At 54.4% G+C, this 12,531-nt stretch overlaps 1 protein-coding gene across 3 annotated transcripts in view; it reads right to left on the bottom strand.

The window, feature by feature from the left end:
* SLC27A4 (solute carrier family 27 member 4) overlaps window positions 1-12,531 on the bottom strand; it is a 330,596-nt gene that overhangs the window by 293,449 nt on the left and 24,616 nt on the right. Inside the window, exon 1 of one of the 3 annotated variants that reach the window (XM_085614107.1) lies at window positions 2,422-2,619. The exons of 1 other annotated variant lie outside the window; for it this stretch is intronic. The gene's annotated coding sequence lies outside the window, so the exon portion shown is untranslated. Of the gene's footprint in view, window positions 1-2,421; window positions 2,620-12,531 lie in introns of those variants that run through there. One more of the 3 variants, XM_085614108.1, reaches the window with a different exon arrangement.

Genomic DNA, 12,531 nt, shown 5'->3' with positions numbered 1-12,531 from the left:
CCTGAGCCAGCACATGCGCTGCTCTGGCAAGACATTTAGTGAGTGGGCTTTAAAAAGCCGACCACAGCTTTTTGTATGGCATAGAGCGTGCGGTTACGCACACAAGGATGAGCAGAGGCACCATCTGGCTTTCCGCTCTCGTCATGGTGCGCGCACATCGCACACCACTCACCAGACGTTCCTTTTTTTGTTTTTTAACTTTGCAGCGCGAGGCGTGCGCGCTTGTTATGCGATGCTATGTCACGTATATCGGGATTTGTGTGGCTTTGTGAATCGCAGAAAGCTCTTTCTTTTGGGCAGTCATCCTTCGAAGCACATCGCCGACGGACATGCAGATAGGCCCCCTGCAACACTTTTGCAGGAACGAACAAGCCATCAATATTTCAGCGCAATTTTCAAGTATCATAACACGAGCCCTGCTCCCCGTTCATGTTTTCAGCGCTTTGCTTTTTGGCATCCCCTTGTCCCAATGGCTGAAATGCATCCGTTTTGGGGGTTGACATCATTTATTTTGAGCTCTCCGTCCTGTTCCTCAGGTTTACTACGGACTTGGACATTCTGTCTTCAGAACAGCTGCCTCCTTGTGAAGGCGCGCAGGCTGTTCTGCGAGCATTCCCAAATTGCCTCTGGGTCTGCCGTATGTTACAGCTCCAGATGTCGCACCACGTCATTTCACATTACACGTTTTATGCTGAAATTCTGAAAAATTATGCCATTACGCCACATGAATAACTGAGGTTCACATGGTAAACAAGCATTGGCATAGCCAATAGGTCTCGCCTTTGGGACCTTATAAGTGTTTAGCCATGCAACAGTTGATGTTGTTGCAGGAAGGATATTGTGCTGCATAACTAAATACTTATAAGGCCCCAAAGGCGAGGCCTATTGGCTATGCCAATGCTTGTTGGACATTGGCGCCAGCCACTGCCAACTAGAGATTCCCATTTCTAACAGTGCGCCTAAACACAGCTCCCTGTAGACACTGCCATGGTGCGCCTAAACACAGCTCCCTATAGACACAGCCATGGTGCGCCTAAACACAGCTCCCTGTAGACACAGCCATGGTGCGCTTAAACACAGCTCCCTGCAGACACAGCCATGGTGGGCCTAAACACAGCTCCCTGTAGACACAGCCATGGTGGGCCTAAACACAGCTCCCTGTAGACACAGCCATCAGACACCTAAACACAGCTCCATAGAGACAACCATGGTGGGCCTAAACACAGATCCATAGAGACAACCATGGTGCGCCTAAACACAGCTCCCTGTAGACACAGCCATGGTGCATCTAAACATAGCTCCCTGTAGACACAGCCATGGTGGGCCTAAACACAGCTCCCTGTAGACACAACCATGGTGGGCCTAAACACAGATCCCTGTAGACACAACTATGGTGGGCCTAAACACAGCTTCCTGTGCACACAGCCACATCCTCATATGCAGAAACATCCCTCGTAGACCAATTTCCCACAGCTCCATGCTGACACCCCCATCCTTGGCTCCATTTGCCCTAGTAGAACCCCCCCCCCCCCAAGAGCTCCATGCTGAGACCCCCAACTTTGGGCTCCTGTAGCACTCCCCTCCCCAGAGATCCATGCTAACACCCCCAAACGTGGCTTTTTAAGCTCCCCTCAAGACCTCCATGTTGACACCCCAAACATGGCTCCTGTAGCCCCCCTCAAGACTTCCATGCTGACACCCCTAACCTTGACTCCTGTAGCCTCCCCCCCCCCCCCCCCCAAGAACTACATTCTGACACCCCCATATCCGACTCCGGTAGCCCCCCTTCAAGAGCTCAATGGCGACACCCCCAAACCCGGCTCCTGTAGGCCCCCTGAAAAGCACCATGCTGACACCCCCCCAGGACCGGCTCGTGTAGTCCCCACCAGGCTGGGGTCCAGTAGCCCCCTCTCAAGAGCTCCATGGTGACACCCCCACACCCGGCTAATGTAGGCACCCCAAGAGCACCATGCTCACACCCGCGGGCTAGGCTCCTGTAGGGCCCCTAAAAGCTCCATGCTGACACCCCTAGGCCCAGCTCCTGTAGCCCCCCCCCCCGTCCCCCGAAGAGCACCATGCCGACATCCAGGCTCCTGTAGGCCCCCAAGAGTACCATGCTGACACCCCTAGGCCTGCTCCTGTAGGGCCCCTAAGAGCTCCATGCTGACACCCCTAGGCCCAGCTCCTGTAGCCCCCCCCGTCCCCCCAAGAGCACCATGCCGACATCCAGGCTCCTGTAGGCCCCCAAGAGTACCATGCTCACACCACCGGGACCGGCTCCTGTAGCCCCCCCAGAGCACCATGCTCACACCCCAGGACCGGCTCCTGTAGGGCTCCATGCTGACACCCCCACACCGGCTGCTGTAGGCCCCCCAAGAGCACCAGGCTGACACCCCCACACCGGCTCCTGTAGGTCCTCACCTGTTCTGGGACTGGGCGGAGGACTTCAGGGTCAGCTGCAGTCTGCGGAGGATCACAGGGGGAGGCTGGGGTATGTGGAGAGGGGGGGCCGGTGTGGGGCAGGGGGTCGGTGTCCGCCGAGCTCGGATGCACCCGGTGCCACCAGCTTCCCCTCCCTGTGTACTGCACTTCCTTGTTCAGCCCCCGCCCCCACCGCCCACTGCGGGTCTGGGGCCGCCCCGGAGCCCGCCCCCTCCAGAAGAGACCTTGTAGAGGAGTGACCCCGTACCACAACTGCCCCCCCCCCCCTTGCCGGGGAGTGACCCGTACTACAAGCCCTGCCCACAGGACCTCCCCCCTCCTCCCCAGCCCCCATCCGCAGTGCCCCCACCCCGTGGTCACTGCACAGCACTGGGGCACTGCTGCACAGTGGTGTGTAGTAAGGGGCGGGGTTGGCGCAGCCCTGGGGCACGAGTGTGTATTACAGTATTGCACAACAGCCTGTAATGGTGTGATTACAGCGCAGAGCCGAGCGGGGGTTCATCTACGTGGAGCCTGCGATCCGTCCTTGTCAGACTGGCTGTGACGTCACCTGTGATACGACAGTGACTGGCACAGCCCGTTACGGTCCGGCTATGACGTCAGCTCTAATAAGAAAGTGACCGGGACAGCCTGGTTGTGACGTCACCTGTGATACGACAGTGACTGGGACAGCCTGGCTGTGACGTTACCTGTAACCCTACAGTCACTGCGCTATTGGCATTATTGGTTACACTTGAGTTGTGACGTTACAGTACCAGCAGGCGGCGCAGCATTTTATTTTATTTAATGCGTTTTTATATAGCGCGGACTTTACCCGAAGGTGCCGGAGCGCTTCACCATAGGAGCAGTGATGATACATGAGGAGAAAATTACAAGTGAGCATGTTACAAAAGCAAACGTTACGGTCCATGAGGCAATAGTGACAATTGTGTATGTATCAAGAGCAAACAGAATACAAGAGGTCAGCTGAGCCGAGGTTCCTTATGGGTAGGCGGAAGGAAACTCTTGTTGCGGTAATTGGGTCCGATGTTGTAGGGTGATTTGAAGGCGTGGGTGAGGAGTTTGAAGGTGATCCTTGTGAGAAAGTGCCATCTTTCTTGCATGGTATGCCCCCACTTTTTGCTGAATTGTTGAATGTACTTTGACTGAGTGTGCCCTGGACTCCTGCCAATCAGGTGCCCAGGGCCTATGTTCCTTCCCTAAAACACACAAAACCCAAATTGGCAAACCCTGGCCACATGTCAGCCCCTGGTAAATGGTACCCTAGGTACCCATGGCCTTGTGACCAGGGAAGGCCTCTAAGGGCTGCAGCACTCATTGTGCCACCCTTAGAGGCCCTGTACCCTAACACACACACACACACTGCCCTTGCAGGCTGGGTGTCTGGGTGCAAGACAAAACAAAGTCGACATGGCACACATCCCTGTGTGCCATGCCCATCACCTACACTGCCATGGCATACATCAGCCACTCCTCTAGCTGGGTGCCCTATGCCATTGGTGTGGGTACAGGAGCAGGAGCCCTGTGCCCCTACAGTACCCAGGTCCATTCCTGGGCACTGTAAGTGCAGTGCTGCCATTTAAGAGTACATGGTGCTGAGAGCTCGTCAAACACGAACTCCACAGCACCATAATGGCAACACTAAAGACTGGGAAGTTTGGTATCAAACTTCTCAGCACATTAAACCCACACTGATGCCAGTTTGGGATTTAATGTACCAAGCACCCCAGAGGGCATCTTAGAGATGCTCCCTTAAACCTAACCTACAATCCACGTCTGTTCTGAGGCTGCCTAGGCTGCCACACAGCAGACACGTTGCTGGACCCCTGGGTGGGAGAGCCCCTGCTCTCCCGGGCCTGCAACAATGCACATCCTGGGCGAGGTGCTAAATCTCCTCCCCCTGGATGAGCATGCCGCCTCTGTGAGCTTCCCCAGGCCACTGCAACCCCTCACTCTGGCGGGAAGCTTGGCCGGAAAACCCAAATAAGGACAGGGGATGTGCCAGCCTGCCAACCCCACCCCTTAGGTGGAGGAGGCGAGGTGAAGCACATCTCCGGGCTCTCGCCATCTTGAAGATGGGAAGCCCTACCCTATCAGGACTAGGCTACTGCCCCCCTCCCACAGGAGAGAGGCAGTATAGGGGGTGTACCCACCCCAGGACAGGGACCCATTGGTCCCTGCCCTTCACCTACCTGTAACACCCCTAAATTTAGTATTTGGGGGCACCCTGAACCTTCCTTCCCCAGATTCCAGATTCCGAAATACAAAGAAGAGCAAGAAGAAAGAAGGCCTGCCCTGCGGCTGCTAAGAAGAGGGAGACACCAACTGCTTTGGCCCCAGCCCTACCGGCCTGTCGACCCTCGAACCTGCTCCTGCTCCAACCCGGCATCTCTTGTGGCCAGGAACCTCACAAACCCCGGAGGACCTGGCTACCTTTTGGCTCTAAGCCCCTGGGACTCCCATGAGTAGAGGCTCTACTCAAAACCTACCTCTAATCCCTGGCAGCAGCCCGGAACCGCGAACCCAGCACACTCTGCACCAGCCAAGCCTGGCCAGTGCCGGAGTGAACAAAGACCACGAGGACGACCCCACGGCAACTGTGACCCCGAGTCCGGAACCCAAGGACCTCCCTCGACACTCCTGAAGAAGCCTGCAGCCTCAGAACAAGGTGCCCCCCCTACCACGATCAACAGAGGATAAGATTTCCCGACACCAAAAGGCACCCCTGCACGTGGCGCCCCACGGCCCCCTGTGCCCAATCCCGGGGTACCTACCTATCCTCCAACTACCCAACTTACCTCTCGAAGTGGTGATGGCACCTGAAGGATCCTCGTCCCCGAGCTTGCAGTCTTTTTCTAAACCGGAGATTTCCCATTGAAATCAATTGAGCGCCCGAAGGCTCAAAAGCACCCTGCACCCAGCCGCCCGAGTGGCCCTGGCAGGGTAACCTCTACACCTAAATACTTCCCCACTTGCCCTGAGCAAGTGACCAGGAGCCCAGCTCCCACAGCCGCGTGGCTTGCTAGTCAGCAGCCACCAACCAAGGCCCCCCTATCCCTCATAGGATAACATTGGGCCTAACTCTCTCTGCACCCGGCCGCCCTAGAGTCGCTGAGGGTGAACCAACTGTACCTTCCTGGCCCTGGGGGACCCCTGAGTCTATGCCCAGAACCTCAACTCTGCCAGTCGAGTACCTAACTTTAAACCGATAACTCTATTTTCTTCATTGGGTAACATTGACTGGCTTTTTCCTGAAATTTCATCTAAGTGTGGACTTTTCAAATCTTAAAATATTCACCAAAAATCAGCTGAGTAACGAAAACGAAAATATTCACCTGCTCTTAGGTGAGCTCCCAGTGCTGGATCTTGGTGCCCAGCACTGACTCTGAAAAATACTTACAACTGTACTTACCAGTAACCCAATTTTCTCCCGCCGGAGATCATTGACTGTTTTTCTGTGAAATTTCTTCTAAGTGTCAATTTCTGCAATCTTTAAATATTCTTTAAAAATCATATAATATCTGAAAACGTAATTACTTACCTGTTTTGGATAAAGGTCCCAGTACTGAGTCTAGGTACCCAGTACTGGATTACAAAAGTAACGAGAACATACTGTACCTGCAACTTGAATTTCCTGTCATAGGGAATCATTGACTGTTTTCTTTGAAATATTTTCTGTGTCAACTTTTAAAATAGCTAAATATTGTTTAAAAATCATCACAGTAATTAAGTCGACTTTCATCACTTGATTCTAAGTACTGACCCAGGACTGAAACTAGGATCCAGTCCTGGAATTCCAAAAGTAATCCTAAAAGTAATCTGTTACAAATAACTTGAAATTTCCATTGAGCTCAATGCATTGTTTTTTTTTTGTTTTTTTTTTTGGAAACCTTTATTACAGATTTCAAGAGATATACAAGTATGGGCCTACAACCTTCAGGCCGGCCGCTAGTAGACAGTGAGACCATGAAACATATTCATAAACACAAGCAGCAAGCAGTAAAAAGTCCCACAGATCAAAAAATCATTTGCGGCCACATTGCCCAAACATCCCAAATGGCGGTTTCATTTTAAATGAAAAACGAGAAACAAACCCACAAGGCGGCAAAAATCTAGGCAACAGTATGTGCTCCCCTCGGGAGGGCTCTACCAACCTACAAGAATAAGAGGGGAGGAAGGGCAGGGGCAGAAACAAAGTGGTTACGGTAACACAGAATCAAGAGAATGTGCAGACTAGGGAGACAGGGCCGCCGCCAGGTCGGGCGTCAGTGGCGGGGTACAGATCCCGCCGCGGTAGGAGTTCCAGGGGCCCCACACCTTTACCCATTTCCCAGGCTTGCCTCTCGCCACATACACAACCTTTTCTCGGAACATACACTAATCCATATTTTCCTTCCATACCGAAATCATGGGTGACCTCTGGGAGCCCCACAATTGTGCTATGTCACGCTTGGCCACCATATATCCCAATGTCACCCACCACGTTTGCGTCACCGTATAATCAGTCGGCTCCCACACATTCAGCAGACACCTCCTAGCCTCGGGGAGCAGCGCAACATGCGTGACCGCTTGCAACACCTCATGCACACCACGCCAGAATCGAGTCACCTCCGGACATTCCCACAAAATGTGGAGGAAGGTCCCTAACATGCCACACCCACGCTTACACATCCCATCCACCGCGTATCCCATGCGCATCAGGCACAGTCCCGTAACGTAAACCCTGTGGAGTATTTTGAGCTGGACGAAACGAAGGCGGGCCGGTATGGCCACCTGTTTCGGGGAGGCCACCGCAGATACCCAATCCTCGTCGTCCAGCTCCAATCCATCAGCGACCCATGCCTCACGGAGGGCGGCCAGCAGTCCCGAGCGATCGTTGATGAGCTTTTTATAGATCAATGAGATAGTGCCATCCGGTACATGCCCATCTAGCACTCTATCCTCCAAGGGGGAGCACTCCGGGATGGACGCGACCTCCGGGAACACGGAAGACAACGCGTGGCGAACCTGTACATACCGGAAGTACTCCCTGTCATGCAACTGGTATTCCGCTTTCAGCACACCAAACGTTTTAAATCCCCCCTTCGTCCAAAGATCGCCCACCCTGCTAATGCCAATCGTGTCCCACTTCTCGAAGCCTTTCGTCGTCCACAAACAACCCAGTCGTTCAGAGGCATACAGTGGCGTCGCCCGGGTCAACCGATCTTTCCACCCCATCGCCGAGTTTGCCGCATGCCACACCCGTACCGCGACCCGTGTCGGACCAGTCAAACGTGCGTCGAGCGATCTAGAGTAGAGCGCACGATTGTAGTCGCCACCCGGCAACAACAATTTGTCCATTTCAAAAGCCGGATTAAGGGCGGGCCCATAAAGCCCGTGGTTTATCGCAGCCAGCTGGGAGGCCCAGTAATAACGTTTGATGTCGGGGAGGGCGACCCCCCCATCGTACCACGGGAGCGTCAGCTTCGCGAGGGCGATCCGCGGCCTCCCATCCCAAAACAGTTGGCGTTGCAGACCCTCCACCTCCCGAAAGTAACTAGCCGGAACGACATCCATCGTGTTTTGCAAGGCATATAAAAACCGTGGCAACGACATCATCTTAAACAGCGCCGCCCGGCCGAGCGGCGAGAGCGGCAAGCGCCTCCAACGCGCCACATCCGCCTTCAAACGTTGGAGGGGGGGGAGTAGGTTCTGTGTGTATCGGGCCGCAGAGTCCAGGGTAATAAAAATACCCAGATACTTAAATCCCTGTTGAGCAACCTGGATAGGACAACCCCGCGGGAGGATAGGGGCCTCCCCTGAGAGGACATATACACAGGATTTAGCCCAGTTGATGACTAGGCCTGAGTTACGGCCAAAGGAATTCAGCACATCCACTAACACAATCAACGATTCACGCGGGGAAGCAAGATACAAAAGAATATCGTCCGCGTAGAGAGAGACTCGATCCTCATACTCAGGAGTCCATCGGAGACCACGAATCGAAGGGTGCCACCGCAGCCACTCCGCCAGGGGCTCCAAGGCGAGCGCAAAGAGGAGAGGCGACAGCGGGCAACCCTGTCGCGTGCCCCTACCCAATTCAAAAGGAGCCGACACTCTACCATTCACCACCACCTGGGCTAGCGGTCCGGAATACAACAATTTCACCCAGCCAATGAATCCCGGGCCAAACCCAAACTTCTCCAGCGTCGCCCAGATATATGGCCACTCAAGCGTGTCGAATGCCATAGTGGCGTCCAGGGACGCCAAAATGGCTGGCTCACGTATGAACGGAACCCTCGAGAGCACCCCATGCAGACGCCGCAGGTTAAGCGCGGTGTTGCGATGAGGGATAAAACCGGACTGGTCCTGATGGATCAGGTCGCACACCACGCTGACCAGCCGATTGGCCAGCACCTTGGCCAGAATTTTTGGTTCCGCATTCAAAAGCGAAATGGGCCTGTAAGAAGTGACCCGATCACGCGGCCTCCCCTCCTTGTGAATAACCACAATAGTGGCTAGACGCTGGTCCAGCGGGAGGGAACCCGCCGCCCGGGCCGCGAGGAACATATCACGAAGATGCGGCGCCAATGTATCCGGCCGCAATTTGTACAATTCAATGGGAAGGCCATTAGGACCCATGGCCTTGCCAGAGGCGACTGAACGTATGGCCAGAGCGATCTCCTCAGACGTCGGAGTCGCGTCCATCAACGATTTATCCTCCTCCGCAATATCTTTAAGCAGGGCACGGGAATCCTCTTCCGAGCGAGAAGATACCGGGGAATACACCCCGCGAAAATACTCTGCGAAGCAATCAACAATTTCACCCGGATCAGTAACATACACACCCTCCACTCTCTCAACCAGCGGAACAACTCGACTCGCTCTCTCCTTTTTATCCAGCCACGCGATCAGTTTTCCAGCTTTATCACCCATATCATACAGTCGCCCCTGCTGCTCCCTACTAAGGCCCCTGGCCGCCTCGGTGACTAGGGCCTTGTAGTCCGCTTGTTTGATCCTGAGAGCATGCAGTTTGTCGTCAGTGACACCACAATCCAGGTCACCCTCCAACTCAGTTATCTCAGACTCGATACGGGTCACCTCCTCCCGCTCACACCTCTTGGAATGGGAAATGAGGGACAGGGCCTCCCCCCGGAGTACCGTTTTGAACGCCTCCCACAGAGAAACAGCAGACGACACTGATCCCACATTATCTCCAAAATATTGCTCAAGGGATTTAATCAAATCTGCGCGAATCGCGGGATTACGCAGGTACCAGGGGTTGATCGGGACCACCCTCCCCTCCATCCCCGGGACAATATCAAAGTGCAACAAGAGAGGGGAGTGGTCTGAAATACCCCGAGCAAGATGCCGCACCTCCCCGACCCTCCCCGCCTGTGCCGCTGGCATCAGAACATAATCAAGTCTCGAAAGACTACCATGAGCCCCGGAATGAAAGGTGTATTGTACCTGCGCAGGATGTTTTAGCCGCCAACAATCCACCAGACCCAGGGTATCTAAGAGGCCAGACAACCAAGTTTGGGCCCGGGGGAGATCCCTGGGTGGGTGACGATCCTCAGTTCCGGAGACCACAGCATTAAAATCCCCACCAACCACTAAGATACCCTCCGGCAGCCCTAGAAGAAGGCGCCCCAAATCAGCAAAAGTAGTCGTCTGCAACCCCGGCGGGACATAAACAGAAACCAAAACAACTACTTTACCCTCCCATCTACCCACCAGAGCCGTATATCGCCCCCTGTCATCATGGAGCACCTCGTCAACCTCCAACGGGAGCGAGGTTTTAACCATAATGCCCACACCCCTCGAACCAGAGGTGAAGCCCGAATGGGCCACAAGGCGATAGCCCCGCCTATTCATAGCACAGAAGGAGTTACCAATAAGGTGTGTTTCTTGCAAGAACACAATATCAGGTGAAATCCGTTTTAAGAACTGCAGGACCACCCCCCGTTTTATCCTGTCCCCCAGTCCGTTAACATTCCAGGAAAGAAGTCTCAGTCCCCTACTCCCCATCACAGCCAAAACCAATCTGTCCCCTCCCAGAGAGCACCTTGAATAGAACACAACAATACGTCTGCCTTGTGGTACAAACAAACAATACCCAACCCCAACCCAACATTCCAAACAAAACTCCCCCCTCCCTGCACCCCTGCATGAGCCCAAACAGCCCCCCCAACTTGCAGTGTGCCTGTCGCCCCTGCATGAACTAAACTACAAAGACCCCCTAGAGGAGGAAAGAGAACCCCCTCGAGACACACCACAACCTCCACGGGAGGGGGAGCAAAGCACGACAGTCAAGAAACCCTGAGCACAGCCGAAAGGTGGCATCATCAGGAATTAGCCCCAGTATCAATACCGCTGGCCCGGTCCAGTGGGCACTCTCCTCCCGCGGCCCCAACACCCTCTCGATCATGTCCCCTAGGCAAAGTGTCCAACCAGTCCCCGGCCGTCTCCGGACGGTCAAAGAAATGAGAGCGACCCTCGGACTCCACACGCAGTCTGGCCGGGAAAAGCATGGCGTATTTCAAGTTCATATCTCGGAGCCGCCGCTTAACGCCCATGAAACCCAGCCTCTGCTTCTGGACCGCTTGAGTAAAGTCAGGATAGAAGTTCACCTCCACGTTCTCCAGCTTAAGCGGCCCCTGCACTCTAGAAGCTTGTAAAATCGCATCCCTGTCCCGAAAGTTGAAGATACGGGCAATAAGAGGCCGCGGGGGAGCTCCGACCTTCGGCTTGCCACCAGGAACTCTATGGGCCCTCTCCACCGCAAAGAATTTACTCAAACCTCGAGGCTGCAGACGATTAGAAATCAGATCCTCCACAAAGAGATCCGCCGCCGAATCCTCCAGTCCCTCTGGCACCCCGATAATGCGAACGTTGTTCCTCCGGGCCCGACTCTCGGAATCCTCCAGTCGCCGATCCGTGAGCGCACTGGCTTGCCGGAGCCGACGTACCTCCGTCTGGAGGGCCGCCACCTCAGTCGTGAGGCCCGACGCGGTGTGAGCCAAAGAATCCACCCTGTCATTTGTCTTGGAAAGATCTGCCCTGACAAGGTTAACATCGATGAGAACCGCGTCGAGTTTGTGCGCCAGGGTATCAAATTGTTGACCCACCGAGGTCTTCATCTCCGCGATGGCGCCCATGATGTCCTGCAAAGTCAGATCCGTCGGCAAATCCGGGGCATCTGCGGGGCACTCAGGGACTCATGCGACCCGCCGGGAGAACCCTTCGGCAGGGTATAGCGATCCATAATGTTGGCTTGAGTTGCAGCGCCACGCCGGGTCGATTTGGCCTTTGGCCTCTCGCCATCTTGCTTCGTCGCCATCGTCCTGTATCCCGTACACCCACGAGTCCTACCGCGGAGAGTGAACAGTCGAGGCCAAGGACCCCAAAGGTCGCCTCAGAAAGGCGGAGCAGGTCCCCGCAGGGCAGGCAGGGTCCCCCAGCGAGGCAACCACCACACACAGAAGGGCCGTGATCCCACTCGCGACAATGGCAAGAGGGCTCAAAAGCTAAAGTGAAAGTGTGGGGTACGCGTCTCGCCAGGCTCGTCCCGCCGTTGTTGTTCACTTCTCCACTGGATCACCCCCCAACTCTAGTCCGGGGTCAGGAGAGGAGCAGGCCGCAAACTTCAATCGATGCCCAGCACGGCACACGGGGTCCGATTGAAATACGGAAAACGGGTACCACCTCGGCTCAGGTTCACCAACACAGTCCCCTCAACCGAATCAGGATGAAGACAGGATAAATGTAGGAGGTCGTGGAGGTCCTCGGGAGCCTCGCACCTACGCGGCCATCTTGGTTGCGCGCTAGGCTCCTCCTCCGCTCAATGCATTGTTGTGTTTAAAATAGTGTTGCCTATTGCAACCACTTGTAACTGTTTACAAAAGTCAATTGCATATTGCAAAAGTATTTATATAAAGCATCTAATTCTGTGAAAGTATATTTTAATGCCAAGTGTTGGTTCTAAAATAAAACAAGCATATATATTTTATATATAAACCATTGGCCTAGAGTTCAGTTATTGAGTGTGTGAGACCATTTGCTGACTGAGTGTGTACAACAAATGCTTTACACTGTCCTCGGATACTG

Source organism: Triturus cristatus, chromosome 1_2 (genome assembly GCF_964204655.1).
Source record: "Triturus cristatus chromosome 1_2, aTriCri1.1, whole genome shotgun sequence".
NCBI lineage: Eukaryota > Metazoa > Chordata > Amphibia > Caudata > Salamandridae > Triturus > Triturus cristatus.
Note: the sequence above shows the minus strand (reverse complement) of the source record. Positions and strands in the feature narration are given on the sequence as shown.